Source organism: Gopherus flavomarginatus, chromosome 22, assembly GCF_025201925.1.
Source record: "Gopherus flavomarginatus isolate rGopFla2 chromosome 22, rGopFla2.mat.asm, whole genome shotgun sequence".
Taxonomy (NCBI): Eukaryota; Metazoa; Chordata; order Testudines; family Testudinidae; genus Gopherus; species Gopherus flavomarginatus.
In genome coordinates, this window is record NC_066638.1 from 19,015,524 (window position 1) to 19,030,851 (window position 15,328).

General features: G+C 42.3%; 1 protein-coding gene and 1 long non-coding RNA gene across 3 annotated transcripts in view; one reads left to right on the plus strand and one right to left on the minus strand.

Moving 5' to 3' along the window:
* Positions 1–15,328, minus strand: part of PTAFR (platelet activating factor receptor) — a 566,600-nt gene that overhangs the window by 232,774 nt on the left and 318,498 nt on the right. The window lies entirely within an intron of this gene.
* The window catches only part of LOC127039155 (uncharacterized), a 37,676-nt gene that overhangs the window by 17,018 nt on the left and 5,330 nt on the right, over positions 1–15,328 (plus strand). The window contains exon 2 of one of the 2 annotated variants that reach the window (XR_007770900.1): positions 12,372–12,405. This is a non-coding gene — a long non-coding RNA (uncharacterized LOC127039155). Of the gene's footprint in view, positions 1–10,815; positions 12,406–15,328 lie in introns of those variants that run through there. The other variant, XR_007770901.1, reaches the window with a different exon arrangement.

The following is a 15,328-nucleotide window of genomic DNA, read 5'->3' on the forward strand; positions in this document are numbered from 1 at the left end:
GTTGTCATTCAGACCATCTTTGTGCTTATTTCTTTTCACTCCAGTCTATACTGAGTTCCTGTCTTGAGCCCAGATCTGAAGAAAATAAAGCCTGGGATGCTTATGGTTACACCAGGAACTCACTGATCCAATACAACTTTAAAAACCTAGATCAGAAATTTCATCACAGAGGCCTACCTAGACTGACTTAGAGGACCAAGAAGTCATTTTGTGGTGCTCAGTACTACAGAAATGCTTGTGTGTAATACAAATATTTCTTCTACTATCATGCTGCCCATCAGCACAAGTGGTATTCCAGAGTTGTCTTTTCTCCCATGTTCTTACCATTACAAATTAGACACTGAAATCTCACCAGATGCAACTTTAGAATACAGTTGGGAGTGTGTGTTCCCTCTAATCTTTTGCTTTTCCTCTTTCCCCATTTGGTTTTTGGGTTTTATTTAAGGATTGCTACAAAGATCCACTTGGTTCTGAGTTAATCCCCTGAAGATACAGAAACAGAAAATCTACCTGTTCCAATTGGATTTGTTTCTCTTTTCCCTAATTCAAGAAATTTTTTCTTAAATTCTTTCCTGGAAGACTAAAAAGCTTAAGTGTCCTAGGAAATTACAGACATCTGAATTTAAAGTAAGCTTTTCTGTGGAATTATTTAGAGAACATGGCAGCGTTAAGCTCTCAGGCCTGGTCTACACTACGCGTTTAAACTGATTTTAGCAGCGTTAAACCGATTTTAATGCTGTACCCGTCCACACTACGAGGCCCTTTATATCGATATAAAGGGCTCTTTATATCGGTTTCTGTAGTCCTCCCCAACGAGAGTAGCGCTAAAATCAGTATTACCATATCGGATTAGGGTTAGTGTGGCCGCAAATCGACGGTATTGGCCTCCGGGCGGTATCCCACAGTGCACCACTGTGACCACTCTGGACAGCAATCTCAGCTCGGATGCAGTGGCCAGGTAAACAGGAAAAGCCCCGCGAAATTTTGATTTTCATTTCCTGTTTGCCCAGCGTGGAGCTCTGATCAGCATGGGTGGCAATGCAGTCCCAAATCGAAAAGAGCTCCAGCATGGACCTTACGGGAGATACTGAATCTGATCGCTGTATGGGGAAACAAATCTGTTCTATCAGAGCTCCATTACAGAAGACGAAATGCCAAAGCATTTGAAAAAAAAATCTACAGGCTACACAGTGCTGCGTGACAAGCGTAACGGAAAGCCAGAGACTCAAACGGACGCTCGTGGAGGGAGAGAGGGAGGGGGTACTGAGGACTCCAGCTATCCCACAGTCCACAGCAGTCTCCAAAAAGTATTTGCATTCTTGGCTGCGCTCCCAATGCCTGTAGGGTCAAACACATTGTCCGGCGTGGTTCAGGGAATAGCTCGTCAATTTACTCCCCCCTCCCCCCCCCCACGTGAAAGAAAAGTGAAAGAAATCGTTTCTTGACTTTTCTCAATGTCAGCCCATGTCTACTGAATGCTGCTGGTAGATGCGATTCTGCAGCAGTGAAGAGCAGTATCCGCTCCTCTCCCTTCCCTGGTGGCAGACGGTACATGCTTGATAACTGCTAAATACCTCTGGCTGGCCTCAGGGGTGCCTGGGTAAAAATAGGAATGATTCCTGGTCATTCCCAGTAGATGGTACAGAACGGCTGGTAACTGTCTTCATCCTAGCCACGGGGGGCTGAGCTCCATCAGCCCCCTCCCTTTCTGGTGTAAAGAAAAGATTCTGTACTGCCTGGACTGTCACAGCAGCGGGATGCTGGGCTCCTCTTCCTCGCACTGCTTAATGTCCTGCCTGGACTGTCATAGCACGAGGAGGCTGCCTCCCCCTCGTTTTATCTCACTAACAAGTCACTGTTTCTTATTCCTACATTCTTTATAACGTCATGACACAAATGGGGGGGGGGGGGGACACTGCCATGGTAGCCCAGGAAGGTTGGGGGAGGAGGAAAGCAACGGGTGGGGTTGTTGCAGGGGCACCCCCCGTGAATGGCATGTAGCTCATCATTTCTGTGGGATCTGACACGGAGCAGCTGTACTCTGATACACTGCTTCTCTAGTACACTTGCCCCAAATTCTAGGCAGGACTGACTCTATTTTTAGAAACCATAAAGGAGGGATTGACTCAGGGAGTCATTCCCAGTTTTGCTTTTGCACTCCCGGCCGACCTCAGCCAGGGGCACCCATGATAGCAGCAGACAGCACAGAAGGGCAGATAACCGTCATCTCATTGCCAAATTACCCTGGCAGCAGACAGTAGAGAACGACTGGTAACCATCTCTGCTATCATGCAAAAGCAAATGAATGCTGCTGTGTAGCGCTGGAGTATCGCCTCTGTCCGCGGCATCTAGTACACATACGGTGACTGTGTTAAAAAAAAAAAAAAAAAAAAAAAAAAAAAAAGCTGAACGGGCTCCATGGTTGCCATGCTATGGCGTCTGCCAGGGCAATCCAGGGAAAAAGGGCACGAAATGATTGTCTGCCGTTGCTTTCCCACAGGAAGGAATGACTGATGACATTTACCCAGAACCATCCACGACAATGATTTTTGCCCCATCAGCCACTGGGCTCTCAACCCAGAATTCTAAGGGGCGGGGGACACTGCGGGAACTATGGGATAGCTACGGAATAGCTACCCACAGTGCAACACTCCAGAAATCGACGCTAGCCTCGGACCATGGACGCACACCACCAAATTAATGTGCTTAGTGTGGCCGCGTGCACTCGACTTTATACAATCTGTTTTATAAAACCGGTTTATGTAAAACTGGAATTATCCCATAGTGTAGACGTACCCTCAGATAAGAAAATGTTGAGGGTACAGTCATTACTGCCCCTTTGTGGCTATGCCTGTAATTATAAGGCCAATTAATTTTTTTTCTCAGTACCGATTCAGACTGAAACTGCTACACCTAGGGTGCTTGCACAAGGAAGAGATTGAAATGCCAGTATGATGTTTATTGCTCCTACTCCTGCTGGGTTGTAGTGAAAAAGTTCTGAAGTGATAACTTGAGGCCCCTGGGAAATAAAGATATTTCCTCCTCCATTTTGGCTTTGGCTTTCAGGTGCTACAGGTTCCTCTTTTTGCCTCTCCTTTTTAGCTGGACACTGCCACCCACTATTTACCTATCTTCGTTCAGTTCTGGACACAATTAGCTGTGACGGCTGGTATTTTAAAGGAATTTGGAGTGCTTGGGGAAGGATGGTAGAAGCTTGCACGCTAAATTTTGAAGTTTGCAGCTGGGAGAGGGAACCACAAATGAATAGCTTGTCAGTGAGCTTCAGATTTGCTAAAACTGACCCTGCTATTTCTCAGATGATCGTGTATCTTGCAATGTTTTTCTACAATCTTAAGAACATAATGAAGTATTTTAAATACTTTTTAAATTTTGCTTACGTGAATTTTCTTCTTATAAAGGTCCAGTATCTTTGTTACCGTACCCTTTTTATAGGATAAGCACAAAGATTGATATTTGAATAACTTGGTCATCTCTGTACTATCCATTTCTTTTCAAAACAGCAGTGCAGACTTTTTTTTTAGGTGCAATTAACTTTGAAGCTAATTTGACCTGTTTATGCTAGTAAATGATCACTGTTCTGTGTACTGAATGTGCATTTTGTGCTAGTACAATGTAAAATGTTTTTCATATTGGCAACTCATAAACAAAGTAGTTCACAAGACTGCAGGATACTGCATGCATGTATGTAAACAGCCCTCTCTAACTCCAGTGCATCTTACAGGGTCCTGAGGAACTGAACCTTTGGCTCAGCCTACTCTGATTTTCTGTCCCCTTTTTACTGTTAGACTCTCTACAACACAGCCTTCCTCAGGCTGAACTTGGTCAAAAATCTGTGCAAAGGGTGCACCGCTTAAGACATTCGAAGGGTCATAAATGAGGCAAATCAAAACCAGTTTCACCGCCTCAATCCAGGGTTCTTGCAGGGAAGACTGCCAAATTTCAGCTTAAGAAATGTTCCGGAGAAGAAAAGAGTTGCAAGAATCTATGATAATGTGGCGTGGGTTTTTTTATTTCCTTTCATGAAACCTGAAAATGTTCCAGAAGGTGAAAGTTTCCAAAAGTTATGAGCAACAGATTGCAAGGGGTTAAAACTGAAACTCTGGTGCAATTTCAATGCTCTAGCTGTAGCATTGGCTGCTGCTTCCCTCCCACACACACACCCCTTCTGTTTGAAGATCTCCAGATAGTTTTATAACACATTCATTGAGTCTTACCCAGCTCACAGGATGTTGTATTATCTATCTTCTGCAGACAAGGAAACTAAATCAGGTATTTTGTCCAGTTATGAATCAGGGAGAGTGCTGGAATACAAATTAGGACTTCATCTTGCATTTCCCTGCTCTTACAACTTGACTAAATTTCCTCCTTTTTTTTTAACGACAGCTGGACTAGAAAGTAAGGTGCAGAATTCATTGAGACCATTTAATTAGTTCTGTTAATTGAGCTGTATTATAGAATCACGTTCAACTGTTGAAGGAAAACCCCCAGAGGACACCAGAGACTTTAATTCCTCCAGTTGGGTGAGTTTTCTGCCTGTCAAGAGCAAGATCAACCCATCAGGAATGTGTGTGTGCTGGGACCCAGTTAACAGGTAAACAGGTAAACTCCATCTTGGAGTTTTGTTTCCATAAGAAGGATGTGGCAATAGGGGAGAGATGCAGTGTGTCAGACCATCTTTAAACAACATAGTTCTTGCTATTCCTGTTTAAATCCTATAACTTGGATTGCCATAAAATTGACACACCTAATCAGTAGCTACTTGTCATGGCTCTACTGGAAAAGCAGAATTTAGAATATTGTCCTCAAGGAGGGAAATCGTCAGTACCCTGCAGATTCACATTCCCTAGCCATCTAGTTAATGTGAGTGGAGTACCATGAGTGCTCTGGGGCCATGATATGAATTGTTCTCGCTAAATATATTCTACTTCATGTGCTCATAGTGACTTGATCTGTGAAGGTCTGGTCTGCTTCCAGTAGGCTTGGCTGGAGGTGGTTGGCAAGAATAACTGAAACTGTATATCCATAAAAATATTTTCAGCACTGTGTACTTTGAATAGAGTAATTCAGTCTGCACTTCTAGACTTCCTTATTATGTTTGTATATGAAGTGGGGGGTCAGGTCTCGAATGAGGTAAAAAATGAAACTGGGTTTCTATTAAACGAGGGGGAAAGAAAGTGGAAGGAGTGATCTTAATATATACTAGTTAGTTTACAGCAAAACAGATCTACTGTTTCTTAGGGACTGACTTATTACTGAATTGAACGCATCTTCACTGTCCAGTCTCTCTCTAACAGTGAGCCAGCAGGCGTTCTGACTGAGAGGAATCATGATTGTTCCACCCCAGAGTTGGCCAAAACAAATCTCTTCTATTCCTCAGTTGATAGCGAATGTAGTCAGTATCAATGAATGGAATTGTACTAGAATAAAGCTACCTTTTGTTTGCACGACTTCTTAAACTTCCATATAGAGACGTGCTTCTTGCTATATAAGAACTGGATGTTATACTTAAAAATAAGATTTTAATTTAATAGGCGTTTCTGAACTTTCCTTTGACGGGCCACCCTACTGCTCAAAAATTTGATCTCATATGGGAATCTGCTTTCATAATGATTGAATATAAAATCAGTAGGATGATCAAGTGATTGAAAATATGAATAGCAATTAATCACACTTTCGTAATAAAATGCAATTTATTTAAATATTTTTGGATGTTTTCTACATTTTCAAATATATTGATTTCAACTTCAACACAGAATACAAAGTGTACAGTGCTCATTTTATTTTTGTTACAAATACTTGCAATGTAAAAAAAAATAGAATTTTTCAAGTCACTTATTACAAGTACAGTAGTGCAATGTCTTTATCATGAAAGTTGAACTTACAAATGTAGAATTATGTACAAAAAATAACTGCATTCAAAAATAAAAGAATGTGGAACTTTAGAGCCTACAAGTCGTACTTCATCAGCCAATCACTAAAACCATTTTTTTTACATTTGCAGGAGATATGCTGCCTGCTTCTTGTTTACGGTCTCACCTGAAAGTGAGAACAGGGATTCTAATTGCACTGGTGTAGCCGGCATCACAAGATATTTACATGCCAGATGCGCTAAAGAGTCATATGTCCCTTCATGCTTCGGCCACCATTCTGGGGGACACACGTCCGTGCTGATGATGGGTTCTGCTCAATAATGATCCAATGCAGTGTGGACCGATAAATGTTCATTTTCATCATCCGAGTCAGATGCCACCAGCAGAAGGTTGATTTTCTTTTTTGGTGGTTCTGATTCTGTAGTTTCCGCATTGAAGTGTTGCTCTTCTTAAGACTTCTGAAACTATGCTCCACACCTTGTCCCTCTCAGATTTTGGAAGGCAATTCAGCTTCTTAAACCTTGGGTTGAGTGCTGTAGCTATCTTTAGAAATCTCATATTGGTATCTTCTTTGCATTTTGTCAGATCTGCAGTGAAAGTGTTCTATAGTGGGGCAATGTGGCCTCCCTCCGAGCCAGAGGGGGGGGAACTGTAGGAGCCAGGCCTGCCTCGCCCTTCCCACTGGAATTGTGTAACAGGGACAGGAAGTATAAAGGGCAGGGCCTCCAGCTCAGCTGGAGCTGAGACACCGAGGGAGGCAGATGAACCCTGCTCGTTCCTGATTCTTGACTCTGCTGCTGCGCCCAGTGGCACCCTGCCTGCCAGAAAACTTGCATCTGCCACAGGGCTGCCGCTCGCCACCTACCTAGAAGAGACTGAGGACTCCCTGGTAATCCAGGTATACCCCAAAGGGAGGAAGAGGCCCAGGGACAGACGACCTCAGTCTGGCTGTAGCTCTGCCCATGTTGCAACTGGAATCCCCACTGACCCAGTGGCAGACCACACCACCACTGTTAAGTCCTTGGGTTGGGGTCCGGTGGAGTAGGGTGGGCAGGCCCAGATCCCACCTGCTGCCTCACCCCTGGGGTGGCAGCTTCCCCTTGCCAGGTCCAGAGGCCTGCATTTGTTGGTCATCTGCCAGAGCTAGGACGTCTGACCTCTGGAGCTTTTGCTCTGTCCCTGCATCAAAAGCCCAGATCTTATTGACTGCTGGGTTTGCTCTGTCCTTAACTAAGGACCCAAAGCCTCATTGACTCCTGGATGTTCACTCTGCCTCTGTATCTATAGCTCAGAGCTAATTGACTGCTGGGTTTGTTCTCCCTGTGCCTAAAGCCTCAGCTGATTGACTCCTGGGTTTGTTGTGCTCCTGCTTGAAGGGCCCAGAACCCATAGACTACTGTGTTTGCTCAATCCCTATTTAAAGGGCTCAGGGACTGAAGACTTTTGGCTGCTCTGCCGTGGGCATATGGACTCATGGGAGGTCCTGTCTATGCCTAAGGACCGGAGCCCGTTGACTATTGAGGATTTAGCCCAGTGGGACTGGCTGGGCCGCTAACGCCTATTTGCTAGTTCTCCCAGATACTAGGTGGCGATCTCCATGGCATAGTAAGGCAGGATGGCCTCCCTTTGACCCGGGGGGGGGGGGGGGACGACTACTACAGTTTTTAAACGAACAACGTGCTGGGTCATCATCCAAGACTGATATAACGAGAAATATATGGTAGTATGCAGGTAAAACACAGAGCAGAGGACATACAATTCTCCCCTAAGGAGTTCAGTCACAAATTTCATTAATGTATTATTTTTTTAACAAGTGTAATCAGCATGGAAGCATGTCCTCTGGAATGGTGGTCAAAGCATGAAGGAGCATACAAATGTTTAGTAATCTGACATGTAAATACCTTGTAATGCCGGCTGCAAAAGTGCTATTCGAACACCTGTTCTCACTTTCAGGTGACATTGTAAATAAGAAGTGGGTAGCATTATCTCCTGTAAATGTAAACAAATCCATTGGTTTTAGCGATTGGCTGACCTAGAAGTAGGACTGAGTGGACTTGTACGCTCTAAATTTTTAAATTGTTTTGTTTTTGCGTGCAGTTTTGTAACAAAAACAATCTACATTTGTAAGTTGCACTTTCATGATAAAGAGATCACACTACTGCACTTGTATGAGGTGAATTAAAAAATACAATTTCTTTTGTTTATCGTTTTTATAGTGCAAATATTTGTCATAAAAATAAATGAGCACTGTATGCTTTGTATTCTTTGTTGTAACTGACATCAATGTTTGAAAGTGTAGAAAAACATCGAAAATATTTAATACATTTCAATTGGTAGTCTCTTGTTTAACAATGCAATTAAAACTGCCAATTTTTTGCAGTTAATTGTGTGAGATAACTGCAATTAATTGACAGCCCTAAAAATCAGCTTATTTATAAAAGTATTTTTTCTGAACCTTAAACCGGCAAGTTACTTTCCATTTCTGCCTCAGTTTCTCACATCTAAAATAGAGGTAATGATACTTGCACTTGTTTCTAAAGTGCCTTGAGATCTACTGATGAAAGCATTGTATAAAAAAACAGGAATGGTAGTGTTGGTATTATAGTAACATGAGAGTTTTGAAATTAGATTCCATTTGATAACATATATCCTCTTTCAATAGATGGTGGCTGCCAACAGGAGACTCAAGTACCCCCTAAAAACCGAAACTTGGATTGAAATACACTTTACCAATTATATATGGTGTGGCTACAAAGCTTCCTGCTAGGGGCACTGTTAGCAGTATTCTAAGATTTGTTCCAAAGGGACTCCGGTTTTCGTGCATTTTTTCTCAGTGCTATACTCTTGGTCATGTGCACCCCATACGTGCCATATTGGGTGTTCATTATGTAGCTGCTGATTCAGCGAAGCACTTAAGTACATGCTTGCCTTCAGGAATGTGATTAAGCTTATCCATATTCAGCAAAACACTTAAGCGTGTGTCAAGTGAGTCAAACATAATGTTTAATCTGATTGCATTGTATTTTGTTTAGCAGATTCTTTAATGCTGTTATTGTCAGAGCCACTAGAGGGCGACAGAGAACTGATGGCGCATGCTAGAGGTGATATATAAAGCATCGCTTATTTTCAAAGTAAAGCCACTGATAGACCCTTTCAAAACAGGCAAATTGAGGGGACAGTATGTGTAGAAAGGGGGATGTGTGGTCTGCTTACTTGAAAATGCTGCAGCTAAGTCATGCAGTGCCCAAAGTGGTAAGACTAAAGACTGAGAACTCCATTCTCATATACTTGGACTTCTTCTGGTACTTACCTTTTAGTGTAGTCCTGAAGGAGGAAATGTAGCAACAGATTGGAGGATTCTAGGGTGTAGTCCAAATTGAATCACAGTCTCCTGATGACCATGGCAACATGATAGCCTTCTCTTAATTCAGCATGTCCAGATGGACATTAGGGAAACACAGCATATTGTTTTACAGAGCAGCCTGCTTATCTGATCTGAGCTTTCCCAGAATGGCCTCCAGGAAGATAGTGAAATTATGCATGAAAACTCTGGATTTCCTGATGCTGTGCTAATGCGTTGGTACTCCATCCCAAGCGTTTAGGTACAATAAACCACAGGTGCAGGCCTGACTAAAAGTTTGATATTTTTACTTTAGACATGTCTAAATCAGGCTATTAAAATCTTCTAAAATGACTTATTTTAATAAAAATGAAAATTTGAAATGGAATAGCTGGTCCCTGTGTCCTGGAGTGTCACTGGTATCAGCAGTAGGTTCCAGGAGTTTGTCGGAAAGACAGAGAGCATGGTGGTATCAAAGTGAAGTATCACTAATGTAAACTGAAATCTTGGTCTGTTCTCACCTTGTGAAAGTTTGCCTCCAGAAGGTGCTGAGACCCAGGCCTGTCTTCCCTACATATCAACTTTCCTAAATACAGGTGTTGAGGAATAGGAGGAGGTGGCAGTAGTGATTTATTGGTGGGGGGAAGCAGGGCATGGCTGGGCTCACACGTTAGATTTTAAGAAGGTAACTGAGAGAGGTTATGCACGTAAACTGTTAAAGTGTGGATAGTATCATCTCAGCCCTGCCCTCTTTCATTGGGCCTATAACTACAAGTCTTATTTGCATTGATTTGTCCCATTGGAATGAATGGATCTTTGTAAATAAAGATCACAGGTCAGGTTGCTGAGGGGGTATACAAATATGGCAAAAATCTGTTGGTTAATAAAAAAATATCCTATTTCCTGACTGAAATCTGACTTTTGAAAAGTGTGACAAAAGAAACTGCTTGTAACCATGGCAGCCAACAGAGTGGTAGCATATAAATGATGTATCTGTATGCTTACTGCTTTAGTTTAATCTGATGTCTTAATTCCTTCACCTGCCAACAATGAGGCATTTTACTGGCTTGTAGTGTATGTACTACCTTTTTGCCGTCTCAAATCTCTAACCAAGCGTCTGACCATGAATAAATTTAAGTCTTAGGAGAGCAAAGTCATTTTGTATGACTTCATATTAAAATTGTATGATATCATACAACAAACTGGACACAGAAAACTGAATAAGGCAATAGATTCATCCCTGAGTTCTGATGACTGGAGTTTTGCTCTTGAATCGTAGAATATCAGGGTTGGAAGGGACCTCAGGAGGTCATCTAGTCTAACCCCCTGCTCAAAGCAGGACCAATTCCCAACTAAATATTGATGACAAAGTAGTTGTCGGAATTACCAGTGAGGGTTGTGGCTGTGTAGTAATTCTGAATTAGCAATCATTGCAGATGGCATGATTCAAAAGGACACTTCAAGTCATTAATGCTTGATAACTTACTGAAGGCTTCAGAGCACTATATCAAGAGTCCAGAGGCAAGCAACCCTATAAAACGTACATAATTTCTGTATAAGCACACCATGAAAGTAATGCCACATTCAAAAAACAATTACAAATGCTCTTGATTAACAAGTCTCTACTAGAGTTGTGTTAAAACCAGGAGAGTATAACAAAAGTTAGAGAGATTATTTAAAAAAAAAAACAAAAAACTATGAGATCTAGTTCATTTCCCTAGGGCTATTGAATGGTTGTTCTGTGGGACATACTGTATATCAGAGAAGTGTTAGGCTGCAAATATTAAAGATTTAACACCTATTCCCTTCAGAGTAAATTGAATTAATGGTTTAGTGGGTGGCCCATTGTTCAGAGGAAGGAGACCAGACAGTCTGAATATAGTCGATCCACTGGGAACATGAAACAACCACACAGCCGTTCTAATGTGCTACTTGTGCTTCAGTATCCTAAACCAATTCTGTCTTTCACACCCAGAGGTGTGGTGTTGAAATCACAGCAGTCAGTGGGGGATGAATAGGGTAGGGTAAAGAATAAGAATACATAGTTGATAATAGCAAAGAACAAAAATGCCTTTTTTCTTTTGGATAAATCAGCTGAAGCCAGGTAATACTGACTGCTAGCACTGAGGGACAAGGGGGAGAGCTGATGCTCACAAATGGAGTCTGTTGGGGATAAGGTCAATCTCCAGATTTGTTTTACTTGTGACTATTACAGTTTTCAAGGGGCAAATATTTTCTACAGCATGGACTACCTTGATGACAGTGGATTCAATGTTCCATTTGAAATGGATTCCTAGTGTCTTTGCATGGGATGATACGTACCATGGAGAATGGGGGATTCTGTGACACCAGAGGAGAGTCAGGCCAGGAATGGGGTCTAGATCTGCAATTACATGGATCCACTGGTCACTCTCATCGAAGGGCGTATGCATGGATTCCAGCAATAGATGTGCTGACTGATGGGAAAGCTTCTGTATTCCCTCCCCCTTGCAGGGACCTTCTTGCACCAAGTCTGTTGCTGTGGCTTAGTGTAGGGGGGCATGCTTTGCCTTGAAAGCATAGAGCCTTTGATGGTATTGGTCACTCAGAGGGAGCTCTTTGGGAAGATAGGACTGTGAGATCTTTAGCTCCAAATTATAATAATAAGGGACTGAACTGTAGTGCCAAAGGCACCTGGATACTTAAACTTCATTTCAGTTGTGGTATACTGGACAATGACATAAATATCTGCAAAAGTGGTGTGATACCAGTGCGTATGGTCCCTTTGCTTCCCTGTGATATTAAATTATGCCCTAATCACAGCTCAGTCAATGAGCTGAATGCTATTTTGCTCCTTTCTGGAAAAATGCAGATGCTGGTGTAAGGAAAGGAGAAGTGAAAGCCTTTTGGTTATATATGTCCTAATATAAAATAACTTTTTCCATGACTAGTGGGGATGGCCATGTTAATGACTTATTAAATGAGCAGATGCTTTGGAAATGGTTAACTAATATCCTGTTTCACTGAGAAACACCAGTCAGAAATTAGTCTTCAAACTGCGTCCATATTTTTAATTTTATTCATGACATTTTTGTAGTGTCTGTTTTTAAAATTTCTTCTCTCCCATGTTCACTAATACATTTTAGCCTCTCTCCCCTTAGGATATTCATCAGATGCTACAAATCTAGATGTATGGTAAGTAATAGTTTTTCATTCTCATGCTTCCGAAGCGCAAATTGGACTCAAATTGCAGTGTAGTTTTGTGTGTTGTTTGTATTTCCTCCCTATTACTGTTTTTAGGCATTCTTGAATCATCTCATCTAAATAATTGTTCTGTTCATCTCCATGTCAGTATATTCACCATTTAAAATCAGACTAGATCAGTTGAATTGCATCTTGGATAAGCTTTGAGTTTATATTGAAAAAACTTCTAAAATATTTTACAATCAAAATTTGCATGTTTCATTTGAATAATGTAATACCATTATGGGAAAACCACTGAGATGCAGAGGCAGAAATATGGTTGGTAATGTCACAAACAATGTAAGCAGGCTTCCAAAATGGGTATAGTTTTCATCTGCTTTATGCTTCCTAAAATATGACATGACATTTTTAAGCTAGTGTCTTGGGGGGTGGGGGAGTGTTTAGTAAAGCACAAATGTTTAAATTTTGTTAATGTTGTGCTCTGCAGTACATTCAACGAGAAAAATTAAACAGGGAAGTAGCTGCAGTGAATCTCTGCTTACACCAGGCTTAACTTTTTGGTCCAGTAGCTCTTTATTTGAAATAGCCTGAGGTGGAAGGTTTAATTTGTGATAATTAATTTCATACATTTTGCCTTAAGTTCTCAAGGTTTGTATAACAATTGAGCTTTGTTGCACATTAATTTAGGAAATCCTGATGTTCCAATGCTATGTTGTAGCAGTAAACTGACAGGATGTGCTGTTTGGCTGAATGCCTTCTGCCACCCAACAAGTGCACCAACAGCTGACCGATTTGCACTCTAAAGTGGCTAATTGCTATTAGAACATGACTCACAATATTTATAATTAAACAGTTTTACTTTTGGTGGGTCAGAGGGTTTATGCAATATGTCCTTCCACTTTGAAAACCAATTCCTAGTGGAAGGATAAATGAAAGATAGAGGAAGTTGTATGCATCTTCTGTTTACTATTTTGAATATTGTTACATTCATTTTAAAAATCTTTCTCCTTTTTAACTTTCTAGGTTGCCTGGATTTCTGTTATCTAGGAGCCTAACCACAGTTTGTGTCCCACAGTCCTTGCTTTGTCAGAAAAATTTAAGCTCCCATTTACTAATATATTAGAACTAATTCTGTTAGCAAATGTAGAAAATTAATTCTCTAGCTCACAGAAGCATCTTCAGCATTTAGCTAATCTTTTTAAGACAGTTCACACTTATTTCTTGGGCACGGTTCAGCCTTAAACTTCCTATGGTAGGAAACTGGGTAATATTTCTGCTATTGTGGCTCATTTTTGCTTAATTCCCTTTATTGATATCTAAAGTGATGACTGGGAATCTCAGGGTATGTCTACACTATGAAACTAGGTCAAATTTATAGAAGTTGGGGTTTTAGACAGACTGCTTCCACAGTACCGAGGCGAGCGTTGACTTCTGGAGCGTTGCATTGTCGGTAGCTGTCCCGCAGTTTCCCAGTCTCGTCTGCCATTGGAATTCTGAGTTGAGATCCTAATGCCTGATGGGCAAAAACAGTGTCGCGCGTGGTTCTGGGTACATGTCAAGCCCCCCTCTCCCTCCCTCTCTTCATGAAAGCAACAGCAGACAATCGTTTTGCGCCTTTTTTCCTGGGGTACCTGTGCAGATGCCATACTACAGCAAGCATGGAGCCCGCTTAGCTCACTGTCACCGTATGTCTCCTAGGTGCTGGCAGACATGGGACTGCATTGCTACATAGCAGCAGCTCATTGCCTTTTGACAACAGATGGTGCATTACGATTGGTAGCAGTCGTCGTCGTATTCCTGGGTGCTCTTTTAGCCAACCTCAGTGAGGTCGGTCAGGGGCGCCTGGGTAGACATGGGAGTGACTCAGCCAGGTCATTCCCATCTTCTACTAAGCACCCAGGAGGAGATGATGGCTAGCAGTCATACTGCACTGTCTGCTGCCAGCCTAAGATGTAAAAGATAGATGGAGTGGATCAAAACAAGAAATTGACCCTATTTTGTTTTGTGAAATCAACAGCCTGCTAAACCCAGGGTTTTGAGCTCAATCCTTGAGGGGGCCATTCTGTGTGACAGTAGTTTGTGTTTCTCCTTGATGCAAAGCCACCCCTTTTGTTGATTTTAATTCCCTGTAAGCCATGCCATCAGTCGCCCCTCCCTCTGTCAGAGCAATAGCAGACAATTGTTTCGCGCCTTTTTTCAGCGCAGATGCCAGAGCACTGGTATCATGGTGCCTGGTCAGATCACTGTGGCAGTTATGAGCACTGTAAACACCTCACGCATTATCCTGGAGTATATGCAGAACCAGAAGCTGCAATAGCAAAACCAGGCCAGGAGGCGACAGCAGCACGGTGACGATAGTGGTGAGGACATGGACATGGACATAGAATTCTCACAAAGTATGGACCAGGCAATGTGCACATCATGCTGATGAACTCTGCATGGTCACCTGGGCTAATCAGCTCGCCACGCTGGCCAAACAGGAAATGAAATTCAAAAGTTCGTGGGCCTTTTCCTGTCTACCTGGCCAGTGCATCTAAGTTGAGAGCGCTGTCCAGAGCGGTCCCAATGGAGCCGGAGGCCAAAACCGTCGAATTGCGTACACACTACCCCAAATTCGACCTGGCAAGGCCTATTTCAGTGCTAATCCCCTTGTCAGAGGTGGAGTAAAGAAATCGATTTAAAGAGCCCTTTAAGTCGGAAAAAAGGGCTTCGTCATGTGGACAGGTCCAGGCTTAAATCGAGGTAACGCTGCTAAATTTGACCTAAAATCATAGTGTGGACCAGGCCTCAGAGCGCACTTACAATGTATCATTGAGGAGCTCACTCCCAGTAATACCGCAGTACTCGTGCAAGTGACTGAGGCCATGCAGGAGGGGATGGAAGGAAGGAGAAGGCAAGGTAGAGTAAAAACCCT